Consider the following 14,004-nt stretch of genomic DNA (forward strand, 5'->3'; position numbering starts at 1 on the left):
TTTATATATTAATTTTATATTACAATGTTTTAATGGGTTTTGTTCCTGGATAATGAAATGCATTCTCAAAGTAGCTTCTGGTAAGATGCATCCCTAAAAACTCCAACATAAAAAGGTCTAGTGCCAATGTAATAGAAAATAACTGCATTCCAATGCCAAGCTTGTTTTAGATCTCTTCTTCCTTTTGATAGAACATTGTTGGGCACAATATCAACAAAATGATCTGATTGTGCATGAAAATCAGATTGCATTTAATCTTCAGACAAGGTTGCACTCATTGCTCTGTCAACTCAAAGGCTCATCATGGTATCACAGAAGAAAACATGTAGTGGCATTTCCATTTGGATTGTGGATGCTGAGTCTGACAGAGCATTGTTACAAACTGCTTGTGATATAGTTGCCCTGATTGTAACTTTTATGTGGTTCTCTGTGCTTTGACATTGTAGGGTGGTAATATTTTTTGTTCTCTTCTGTTAAAAAAATAATTTATAAAACCTTTATTGCTTAAAAAAACCACTAAAACAATTCTAGGAATTATTTAAATAATTTTATATTTTGAGAGGGAAAAAAAAGTGTGTTCAATTTGTGCTTGCACTGAAGTGATATTTTCATTCAAAGCTTCTGATATTGAATTCATTTCACCACAGACAATGAACATTTCTAAGCCTGGACACAACCTCTCTTTCAGACATTTGATCCACCAGCATGTTCTGTCAGAGAAACTTGCACTGATCATTGCTTCCATTATATTTTAAAAATATTTATTAAACAATATATTATCTATATTAATCATGTGCCTTCTCAGTTGTGCTTCATTTTCCTCAAGAATTATCTGTGTGAGTAATACATGGCTCTTGACTGATGTACCTGTTTCACTTGATTTGTTCTAAGAGATACTAGAATGCATGCTGAGCTCTGTTTTTTGTTAAATAACGCTTGCAAAGTTTGGCCAGTATCTAAACCACTCTTCTAACATTGGCACTGAAAAACAGGAGTATCTCTGTTACAGCTGGACTCATTTCTCTCCTTTCACTCTAAAGGAAAGCAGGACATCCTCTTCATGTTCTAGTAGTACATCACGAGGTAACTAATCCTTCACAAGGCCATTTTCAAACTCACCTTCTGCTGTCTTCTCTGTCCTGTTGCTTTCAAATATTGCAATTCAGAGAATTATCTCAGAAGTCGAAGGACTTTCCATTCATTCTCTAAACACCTATAATAACACAGGTATTTCTTCTGCAAAATAACCAGTCACATATATATGTACATGCATTTAAAAAAATCTGTATCATTAAAGCTTATTACTTTACTTATTACTAATGCTATTCAGTATTTTTTACTCTTTCGGAAACTTTGATCAAACAAAAAGTGCCATTGTGAATGAAGATTCAGTGTCATGGCAAAGACTTGCCTTTTTATTTTTTTTCCACAGCAGTAGTAGCAGGACTTTTTTTCAGTCTCCTCACTTGGAAAAGGCACCATTACCTAATGAGAGGGCACCGACAAGAATTCCACATTCCTACTGCTAACTGAAATCTGCCAAGACTGGCTTGTTTCTTCGCTATGTTTTCTCTGCCAGAATTTTCCTGATTCTTTTTCCAATTCTTCATAAATCTATGGTGAGAACAAATGCAGAAAAAGCAGCATAAGGAAGACGCTTCAGCCTTGCTGAAATTTGGCTTAATTATCATGAGTTTTCCTTTTTTTTTCATTCGCCCTCCTGCTCCTTCTCCCCAAAAGTACAAGTTTTGTGTTTTGAATATCTTTCTATCATTGAAAATATTTCAGATCAGTTTCAAACTCCTCATAACAGTCATAAGAATTAGATTTATTTTTTGTATTTTGAACTGAAAATCATCTTCTTCAGGTCACCTTTCAAGCTTAAATGGTGCTCTCCACACTGGAGCACAGATACAGAAACTAGAGAGACTATGATTTTAACAAAACTTTGATGTTTTACTGTGCTAATAATTAACCTCTGCTTATTAGCAGTGCTGAAAATACAGGGCCTAGCTATGGATTGAAGCAAAGCAAAGTGTTGCTGTAAAAGACATATCATGTTTTTAGACTCAAGCAGTTTCATATAACACAAACCCTCTAAAATGTTACCTACACAGAAAAGTACAAAAATAAAATAAGACAAGGACACTTTAAGAAAGCTTTTAATATGTTCCCAATATTCAACATCTGCTAATTTTTCATTTCAGGGAAAGTATTTTTAATCATTAGAAATATAAGTAAAACTCATGTGGGTATAACAGAAGCAGAGTCCCCAGAGACATTTAAACAACAGGGAGATAAAGTATTACTTGTACTGAATATTCTCAGTTCAATTGGAAAAAGGGGCCACAAACTCAACCTATGCAAATAAGCATCATTCAAATTAAGTCAATGGTTCTGCCATCATTTGTACCATCTTCATCTGTAGCTCAACATACATTCCTCAATTTGTTTATCATATACAGATAAAACCTCCTAATGTGTATTTGTAACAGGAAGTAAAAATCAATAGACACTGTGACACTAACTACACACACAAACACTGATAATGCAATGCATTTCTTTTTTTCTGCCTGGAAGCACTTAAGAGAAAAAGGAAAGCACTTAAGAATATTAATCATTTGTGGACCATTTCATTAGACTGCAAATGTTATGGTGAAGTGACGTGTGAGTAGCTTGAAAGTATTGCATATTATACAATGATTTACCACAACTATGCTCATATTCTATTTCATTACTCTCTGCTATCATAAGCATACATTTCTAAAAGGTTTAAAATGTTTGATTTGTATTTAAAAGAAAAATCAAAACAAAGCATATGTCTCATTGTATTTGCATGTCAACAAAGCTATCACAGCAGAAAGATTTGTGCCCAGTATTTACTGGATGGTGTCACATGCTACTTTAACTCACAACATCATGCACATTTAGCTGCCAGAGTCAGTCCTTTTTATCTAGGTGCCATTGACACAGAAGTATAACAGCAGGAGCTTCAGCTATGTCTGAGGCTTACATATTTCAATAAATAACAACACCCCAGTAGCATGGGTGACATTCTAATTTGAAATTTAGGCTGCATCTCCATGAGGAATATTTTATGTTATTTTCTGGATTCAGCTATGCTCTTGATAAAAATGGTGAGAACACCCAATCTTTCAAGCACAGTTACTACTACTAAGGCTCATTTTTTATTCTGGAAGAGGCAAAGCGGAAATCTAGGCATCCCCAGCAAAAAATGTTTGCATAAAATATCATATCATATACTTTCATGAGCACCTTCACTTGTTCTGTGTCTGTCTTGTGTTACTTATTTGTCATCACCAAGAAATTTGGTCAGAATTACTTCTTTGTTTTTGCTGCTGGGCCTCAGTAAATCCCCCACAAATTGCACTCAGTGAAGATTTCTAATTGGGATAAAAAGGTAAAACTGTAAGGTGACATCCCTATTTGTAATTAAAGAAATATGTTAGCCTGGGCTTGCTAGAGTAGGCAAAAAAGACAATAATATTTTCCCAAGAGAAAAGGCTAACTTTACATTCCTGTAAATCCAGTTCATCTGGTACCTTTATTTTTGGACTGCTCTTCAACTTAACCCCAGTGAATATTAATTCTGTGTCCACACTGTTAAACAAGCATGTATTGGTGATGAAATGACTCCACATACTACCCAATATTTAATAGAAAACTGGAAATGTTTCATCTCTTACCCCCATGATCTTGAATTTCAGTTTAGTAATTGATTAAGAGTAGTTAGAAAGATGCACAGGAGCAGAGCAGAGATTTTACAAGGTTGCACACATTAATGCAAATACTGAATACTCCAGCTTGGTCTTTTGTGCTCCTGGAGTCAGTATAAATAGAGCTCCATCACCTGCTGGTTCAAACCTGGCTCAGTGTGTCAGTCACGACATGAAGTGCAGAGAGTCAGTAGTGTTTGGGGATTTTTACCTGTTTTCTTTTTAAGAATCGTGTTGATAAGAATACTGTGTATACAGAAATGTGAGAGTCATAAGGCTGAGAAATGTCGTGCACAAGAGAAATAGGCAAGAAGGAAAGCAATTCTGCAGCACAATGTTAAAGAAGTGAGAAGTGGTGATTTATGTTCTTTCTTTTGTTTGGTTCTTCAGTTCAGCACCTGGAAATCTGTAAAGGAGAGTGATGAAGTACTGCTGCTGATTTCTGGTAGCAAAGCTGAGTGGAAAGGTAGGATTTCTGAATTGCCCCCCCTCCACCTAAGCTGATAATTAGAAGGTAGTAGATCTGGAATAGAGTTGTATTTAATTTTTAAAAACTCGAGCCTCTTGTTGTGTTTCACTTTTGGTATTTAAATAAACATGCTTCATCTATGTATGGCATTCCACTGCTTCTACTGACAGAAGGATAAAAATTGGTTGCTCAAATGTAATGACCTGAAATTAAAAAGCCTGCTGTATAAAGGGTAGGATTTTGCACAATGCCACATATTTAAATATAAAATAATTGGCATCTCAGTTCAATTACACAGCTTTTCAGTCTAAGAGAGAGCAACATCCACAGGAACCAAGCAAAACAATTATTTTCTCCATCTAAAGGTCAAGTTAAAAACCCTGACTGCCATTATTTTGATTTTAAACACCTCCTTGCCCCCTAAAAACCTCTCAAACAAACAATTATTGTACATTTGTGAAGTTCTTATTGCTCACAACCTTATTTGCATTTCAGAATGGAGAGCAGGAGCAGTACCTTGAATGAATATTTTCTGAGATTCTATTAGATTGTAATTCACCTCATAGACATTTTAAAACAGGAGTGAGATAGTTTCAACATCTGTTATTTTGCCCAATCCATTGAAGACTCAGTTGAATGAATGGGGTGCATGACAACAGAAAACCAAGGTGACAGGCTTAGATTAAACTAATACACCAACAATAGTATCATTAGTCAAGTACTAACAGCAAATCACACTTGTATTGAAATCTAGAAATAGCTGAAAGTAAAAGGAAATCCCGTAACAATGCACTGGTTTGATAATAGCAAAGAATGATTTAATGAAAGAATAAACATTCAACATGCATTCACATTTCATGTGAAGTGCTCTTGGCTGTTAAGAGTTAAGAGCTCTTCACGTGAAAGTAGCATGTTTCTACCTCTTTCAGAGATGATCAACTGAAGGAGCCTTATTAATAGCTATACAGGGCTGTTGCATTGTCCTTCTGAGTCATCTATCCACTTGAATTATTCTCAATTGACATATAAGTCTGCATTTTCCTGCTGCTGCATTAACCAGGCTGAACACAATGGGTCAGATGCTTGGCTGGTGAGAAGCAGAATCCAGTTTACACCAGCTAAAAAACTGGCCCATAACATTCTAATCTTTTTATTTAGTTATAGAGCAATTTAAATACAATTCTCTTTTCTGGTATAAATTTTAATGCTATGTCCTATTCTCTATCAATGCTGAGAACACTTTCACATGAGTGTGGAATAAATGCCACAGAAGGACTGCATGAAGTAATAAACATGATACATTTTACCTGTAGCAGAAGGTGCCTATGGAGACTTTTTGTACAAAAAAGAAATGCATCAACAGTGAGCTGACAAGAAACAGCCTCCTAGAAACTGATCATAAAAGGGGCAACTGGTTAGCAGCCCTTTGTAACTCTCCATTGTTTATGTTCCCCAAGACAATTCCTCACAGGTTAGTGCACCATTCTAATAGCATAGCAGAAGTTTGGATCACTGTGTCATATGAAATTGACTGTTAAGTATGCTTATGTCAATTCTGATTTTTGATGCATTCTTATCATGACTGGTTTCCAATTGTTTTTTCTCTTACAGTTACTTTTAAGATCATACATCAAGGGCCAGATTTTCATTTATTAGACTTCAGCTTATAACACTAACTTCAACTGAGCAACACCAGTTTATTCTCCTCAGGAAGAAGAGATACCAGACATACAGAATAGGTGAATCTTATAAGTTATCAAGATATGAAGTGACTATCACTTTCAGTTGCCAAAAAATTCCTCCATAGATTCTCTTTCATTGCAGATGGCTTATGATATTTGGCAAAGAGAAACTCCTCAGGCTGTAGAAGTGCCACCCCACGTTCTGCTTAATTTCATTTTGTTTTATCTGACATAATAAGTGGCAAAAAAAAAGGGGGGGAGAAAGAGGGGGAAGGAAATCACGATTTTCCTTTTCTTATTTGCATTAAAAAGAATATTCTGATAGTCAACCTAAGTCACTGACAATCCTAAAAAGTTTTCCACGGCAGCATAAGGGCATTAAGAATTCTTTGTAGACATTACTGGGGATTTCTAAGACTAGGTTGAAAAACTAAGAGGTAAAAGAAAAATCTTCTGATAATATTTAGTCATCCAGCACATGGTTGCAGCATCCTAAGCCCAAAGACAATATGAAGGACACAAGAATCAAAAACTCTTGGGTATAAGGGGCAGAAGAGAAAACAGGGAGCTGCCTTGCATTGTAAACTCCAGGATTAATAGCTGTCCTGGTCTTCATTTCCTGCCTGATTATTTCATAGTGTTTGAGCTTTCAGTATAAAACAAACTGAACAATTACAGATTTCTTAGACAAAATTTTGTTTACAGGTTTCTACTCTTCATCTTCTGGATTTTATTGTCGGGTCTTTTTTTAAGAGGAAATAACATATATTTAGGAAAAACAGACAAGAAACCCTTTCATAAAGCTACCAAGAAACTTGAACTGCACTAATTATCATGTTTGAAACTCCAATTCTGTATTGCTTTTTCAACTAGGCCCTTGCCTTATTTGTGTCATAAAAGAGCCAAGTCAGTAAATCTATTTTTCTTTACAATTAAACACATGATCTTCTTATCTAGATAATATTGCCTCTGTATGTGATACCCAAATGAGATGCCTTTATCAGCTTTAGCCCTTGCTGTGTGGCAGTTGCTTCTAAAACAAGCCTATCCATGGGAACCTTCAAGTATTTGCTGGAAATATCAACTGCACAGACTAGTTCATTGTTCTGGTTCTAAGCACAAGGACTTCCAAGTGCTTCAAGGCAGGTGTAAGAGACATTGTGGCAGAACATAAAATAATTTGTCAGCATGAAAAATTCACCCTAGTTTCATTCAGAGTGGTGTATCTCCTGAGATCTGCAGATCTAGTTATCTCTACAAAGATTTTTAAATTGTCATTTAATTTTCCACGCTTTAAAACTCTCTTTTACATTAATTTCTAATCGTTTTATTTCATACAACTATTTCTAAAAAAAAAAAAATTAATCTAAATACAATTTAACAAAATAAATATCTTACATTTCAGAAGTAACCACTGCTTTTGCTACAGATTTTTGAAAGAGCAAAGAAGCCATTCCATTCTTTCCAATTTTAATACATATGCTATTATAATTTTTTTCTTTAGGTTTAAATATTTATTTTTTATATTTTAATATTTCTTTTGTTATTGTTTAAGTCCACAGACATATTCAGGGATTGATTTTTTAAAAAGTCTATAGAAGAGGAGGACTGACTATCCCAACAATTCTGTGTTGCATACACAAAGCAATAATTAACAGTCACAGGGAGGAAACAAAAGGAAATTAAGCTGAAATAAGCTGTCGAAGTTATTTTGCAAGTATTGTGACAGTTTTACCCTAAAATGAAAAAAGTTATTTTACTGTCAGGTTTTTCTAGCTGCAACTGAAATGTATATATTTTGTATACAGGTTTCCTTTACTTTCAGGGTAAAATTGCTTTTACAATCTTCAGGTGTGTGACGATGAAAACACGGCCCAAATCACATGTGAATTCTTGATATTAACACATCATGTCATGGACTGTTTAACTTGTCTTTCACTTATATCTATGTTTTATACCAAAGACACAGAAAACTTCTGTGTTATTCTAAATATTCAAAGTGTTTGAATGGATAGTGATCTTTCCAACTTCTATTAGAAACAATCACAGTCACAAAGCTAAAGTGTAAAATGGATCTTAGCTTTCATCACTGTTTTCTACAGAGGTTCTTAGTGTCAGGCACTCTGCAGTACCCCACTTACTTCCATAGAAATAGTTATCCATATGAGGAAGTGAATGTCCTGTACAATCACTGCCTTGAGATTTTCCTATTCCTCAGACAAGAATTAGGTTCTGAACTCCAATTTATTTATTTCAATTAATTTAAAAGAAAAAGAAAGGTGAATCTTAGAAAAAAAATTTCACACCCTAATCTGATAATCTGACATGATTGAATTCAACAATAGGAAAGGAAGAAGAAGATATTTACCTAATCTTAATAAACACAGCAAAATACTATTGAAGAGAATATAGTCTGTAGCTTTTCCATATTTCTACTGGTACCAGAAAAGACTTATCTATACCAGTAGATTTATATTAGTATCAGAACAGGATGTGGGAGATATTGTGAGGTTTGATTTCTTATAAAAGAGCTCAGCTTTGTTTGTCTTAAATATACATTTCACTTGCACTAGCTAGAGGACTGATTTTGAAGGCCATGAAAAAGAGGTGCAGAACATCTGCATGGGAACCTGCTCTCTCTCTTTTTTTTTTTTTTTTTCCTTTTTCCCTAATTTGCATTTTGAGCAGTGGAAATACGGTACAGTGGAAGGCTTCCTTCTGGGAAAATGAGTAAAGACTCTGTAAGTTTGTATATCCAAAGGCTGTTTTAAGAAGGCTGCAGTGAATGGGCGCATTCTGAGACCATTTGAGAATAACCCCAGCATGAATTAAACATGAGAAGTAGTTGTTTAAAGTTTTGCTGGTATTGCCACAGAATGTGAATGATTGCTGAGTAAAGTATAAAAGGACAGCAGATTATTAAACACAAATGGGCTGGCTAGACCCCAGAAAAAAATACTAACCCTTATGAACAACAACAATGCAGGCAGATGGTAGTGGCTGCAAAGCACTTTCTAATCAGTGACACAACTTTTATAATACTCCTATGTATATTTAACACAGCTCAGAACTTATAATTTTTTCTTCTCTGTCATGTTTTTCTGATTTCATCTTTTAATTCTCTTACTTTTATAATTCTATATGTATAAGTAGCTGGTCACAATTTTTCCTGTCTTTAATAGAAAAGCAAATCCTAGATTTAAAAGGGGACCACAAGCTACAACATTAGAAACCAAATTATGTCTCGAAGCTTGAAAGAAGAAAAAATTATTACACAGGTAAGAATAGAGCTATCACACTATTTTAAAAGGATCTTGCATTTTTCTGCAGTTAGATCTTTCAAAATATTGAGAAATTCACTTTCATTACTTCCAAAAATGGAGAGATATTCAGAGATGGAGATACTCTTATATGTGCTTGAATAGACTTCAGTGACATAAGGAGTTGTAACAACTCACTGCAAAAAGAACTGCGTCCCTACACAGGCAAACAAAATTAACAAAAGCATCATTGCTCTGGTTGTTATTTAAATAAAATTAATTTAGATGTATGAAGAAAAGGTGGAAGTGCAAAATATTTGCATGTTAATTCCACACCTAGAAAAACCCAAGTCATTATACAAGTACTATATAATATATTCTTGAATATATTATAAATATCCTTAATACCCAACAGCACTCTAATCATATATTATTTGTTCTTAATTTCATGAGGCACCTAGAGAGAGCTTATTCTAATTTTTTTTTTAAGAATTGTAACACTGAAACTTAAATATGCAAATTCTTTCCCAAACTGGGTTGAAACATGTTGACTCCTAGATATCTGCTTCACAAGAGCAGCATGTCTTTCTCTAGACCCAAAGTTTGGAGGCTGAATATGAAATATGGTGGCAAGCAATAAGGGCAGAATGGGGAGTTATATGGAAATTAGGCTCTGGTTGCTCCCTTGTGCCATGGTGTAGTGGAGAGTGGGTGCTAGCCAGAATATGCACTACACAAGGTCCCCTGAATTTCTTCCCATTACTGAGGATGTTTGTTGAGCTGCAGCTGGACAGGGAAGCAGAGAGCAAGGGTTAGGACCAGCTCTTCCTTCTGCCTTCAAATGTTGATTGCAAAGAAACAGAAGCCCAAAAGAAACTGGCAAAAAACAGCATGAAATACTCTGAAGGGAAAAAACACTTCAGAAAATAACAGCATGAGATACTCTGAAGGGAAAAAACACTTCAGAAAATAATTTTCCCCTCCCTACCATTCCACTCTTTCTAAATTTTTATGCTGAGGCACTGTTCTGTAATGTTTTTTCCCAGGCTGGCACAACAATTTGTCTTGCTATAGCAGCACAGTAAACCGGAACTGGATACAGTTAATTCTTGCTACAGTTTGCCATGTCAAAACAATGACAGCACCGAATTTATAACTCATTTCTATAGACCATATGATATTTGTAAGTAAGGCTTAGATAAATTCAAGTTCTCTATATTTAACAATCAAAAGGATTTTTAAGTGTAATGTGCCATATAGTATGAATCACAGATTAAATTACAGATGCACATGGCATAAAGTTTAGACTAGTCACCACAACAATAAGTCTATGCTCACTTTTTACGATCAATCAAAATGAATCACCAATCCACTAGATTTCAACTTCTAGCATGCAGTAAGACTGTAATTAGACTGAGCTAATTAAATGTTTATCCTCATTGTAAGAATGCATTTGGTCTGTTTATCTGAGGTTATATCTATATCTGCTGTAGAAAACCTGCAGGATGTCTTTAAAATTTCACTTTTTGTTTAAGAAAATTTTAAGTAATAAATATGAAATTGGTTTATAAGATATTATTTGCTACTCAAAGAAGAAACATCCTTTGAGGAACAAAGGAAAATTATATTCTCATCTAACTCCAGGCTCCTGGTCCAAGATTGATAATTGTTTGCAAACCCTATATTTGATATCTAAATCATGTTCAGTGGCTTTCATTCATGATTGTAGATTGATACAGTCCTCTCTGAAAAATATATTTATCTTTTGCAACACTCATCAAACACTAAATACCTAACTAGGTTGCAAGAAGAATCTTTAATTCCATCATTTTGCTCTGGTAATTGCTTTTGCTTCCTTATGTTTAACTAGAGTAAATGAACTATAATTTTAAATTTCTCTTGACACTTGCTATCTGACATTGTGTAAAACATGAACAAGGTTGTGAATGCTGAAAAAGGTAACTGTCACAAGGAGAGATAAAACTACATGAGTGTATTTAAAAAGCTGATGCAAATTCAAAAAACAGTTGGAATTTTAGCCTAAATCAGTTTTCCAAACCTGAGGTGTTATATATTCTATCTGGCTATTGGAGTAGTAACAAAAAAATTGTTTTCAAATAAATTTAAAACTTTAGCATGGCTAGAAAAAAAAAAAAAAAAAAAAAAAAAAAACTTCCTCCATCTCCTGCTGTAAGCAGAGTCCCGCAAAGAAATAGAAATTTTTCTTCAAAACAGAGGCAAGTGACTCCTGTCTCTGTAGGAGACTGTTCCTTTTTAAAATGCCCACTGCTGACATAACATATACCCTAGGAAGTTAAGCATTCTCTTCTGACTGATGCTTTTTAGCCTTCAATTTCACGGGATTTACATACTGGCCTCCCAAAATGCCTTAAATGTTGAGGGTCTGAGGCAGGGGAAGCCTTCATTTGTGCCCTTAAAAGCAGCTGTACACATGTTTTGGACATTATCACCTGCATAAATAGTTGCTAGAATTTACACTTGCTGACCTCATTAAGCCAGGTGTTTTCACACACAAGGAGAACAAGTCTCCAAGCATTACTCTAAAATCAAGAAGATGAAGGTTTGGCTGTAATAGTTTTAAATGCTGCACATAACACTGTGCAGGGTAGTAAAGAAATGTCTTCAAACATCTCAATAATAGCAAAAATTTTAGCAATATTACTTTTGTCCTAAGCAGCCAATACTTTTAAACAACTCTCTTTTTTTTTTTATTAGCACTTTGCAAATCGATGAAAGAATAAATAATTAAAATAAATACTACCTACTCTTTCCAACAGCTTCTGTAAACAATCTTTTTAACAAGTTTAAATCTATTCTGCTTCCAACCGAGATGAAAATTTACTGCTTGGTTTTAAAACACAGTGCCTGGGGATTATATTCTCTTCTAAGATACAAAGGCACAGCTCCCACCCTCCATAGCATAGCTAGCACACAGAGATCAGAATACACCCTAGAGGATCACAAGGACCATTCTCTGTCATTATTGGAGGGTTTCAATAAGAAATAAAATACCTAAAATCACTCTTAACTGCATAGGTGAAAAAACATTTGGATATTTACAAATCCTCAAAGGAAGTGACCTAATTTGATCAACAGTAGTGTAATTATGCTCCATACATACTTAGACAAGACAGTAGGCATTTTCTGAAACTAAGTTATGGATTACTATTATTAATTAATATTGTCCTTCAGGCAATAGAGTTCTTACATTTAAATTTTTCTAGGTAAATATTCATTATTAATGTTTGGAACTGCTTTGTCCATACTGAAAAGACATTTTTAAATAAACAAATAGTATGTACATTATCTTGTTCCTGAGACCTTCAAATTCAATATCTCTTTTTGTGTCACATGCACAGAAGAACTGAAGGGCATGATTTTGATATTAAAAATACATGTTGCTCATATACTGAAGTATTCATATGATAATTAAGGTTCTATGCATGCTGCACAAGAGGAGGAGCAGAATCTTACAAGTGTGATAAGTGGATGTGTTTATACGGATGAATGAGAGGAAAGATAGAAAAAAAAATAAGTGATCTCAAGGAAATATCAAAGAAGCCAAGAGATTTTTTGCAAACATTAGATGAATATTCAGCTTGCAGGCACAGGATAACTATAGTAAGAGCTGTGTCTCTGAAAAGGAGAGCTAAAGGGATGAATGTGCTGAGAAACTAAGCACTGCAGCATCTAGAGATCAGCTCATTGAGTATTTTGAGGACATGGATTGGAACAGTTCTTAGTAAACCAATGGAAAGGCCCACCTAGTTTATAAATGTAAATTATCTGTGAAAAATGTAGACATTGAACTGCTCAGATTGTATTACAAATGGGTTTTCCAGCATGTAAATTGTCACAGAAATCATGAGGGGATCTCCTTTGGCTAAGCACAATTGAAGTTTAGCCCTCAAGATCCTCAGTTACTGGCCAGATCACCTTCCTTAGAAACATTCAGAACCACCATTCATTGCTTAGGACTTCCTGTTACCCTTTGTTCAAGACCAAAACTCATATTCTCAAACAGAGAGAAATACCAGATCAAAGCTTCATCCTATGGTAGCTGCCTCCCCATTTTTGAGACACTGCTTACTTTTTTGCATGTTGGGGCATTCAGGGAGCATAACCACCCTTTCCTTCAGGGAGCAGCTCAGACACCACACTGGAAATTGCAGAGATCTCTGTCTCACACTTCCTCTTTTCCTCTAATTGTCATGCTGTTTTCTCACATCATTCTTACCCCAGCATTCTGAAAGCACAAATCATGACCTGGATACACCAAACAGAGACAGATTGTGCAGCACTTCCCCCTCTGCTTCTAGATCTTGTAGATCTTCTGGGAGCACCTTCAGGAACCAGTAAATGATGCCTGAGAATCCTTTGAAGCAACTAAGGATGCCTGTGGCCAGGAATGTGTAGCTGCTTTGGGATGGTCACTTCAAGGAAGCTTAATCAGCATCTGTCAGCTGTTCTTGAAAGGCTGCTTGAGGTTTTTCTTGTGATGAAAAAGTACCTGCTTTGGGCTGACACAGGAGAGGCCTCAACTCAGACCTCCAAGGGATGCAGATTTCCAGGTCTGGGAAAGGGGAGGGAAAGACTGTGTCCTTGTCTGCGGGAGGTGCATGTTGGTGGATTTGTATGCAAGTAAAGGAACTGGCTGCATGTATATTGTCAGAGATGAGAAAAAGAGATTGGTCAGATTTTCCCTGAGACTCCACAGATACAAGTTCATAAAGCCTTAAAATGCACTGAGGGGAGGACAGGCAAGGTCTGTGCTTAGTATATTTGGAAATGGAGAATTCTGTGATGGCAAAAGCTGGAAGTTTGTGACTTCTGGA

This window comes from Erithacus rubecula (genome assembly GCF_903797595.1).
Source record: "Erithacus rubecula genome assembly, chromosome: 6".
Classification (NCBI taxonomy): domain Eukaryota; kingdom Metazoa; phylum Chordata; class Aves; order Passeriformes; family Muscicapidae; genus Erithacus; species Erithacus rubecula.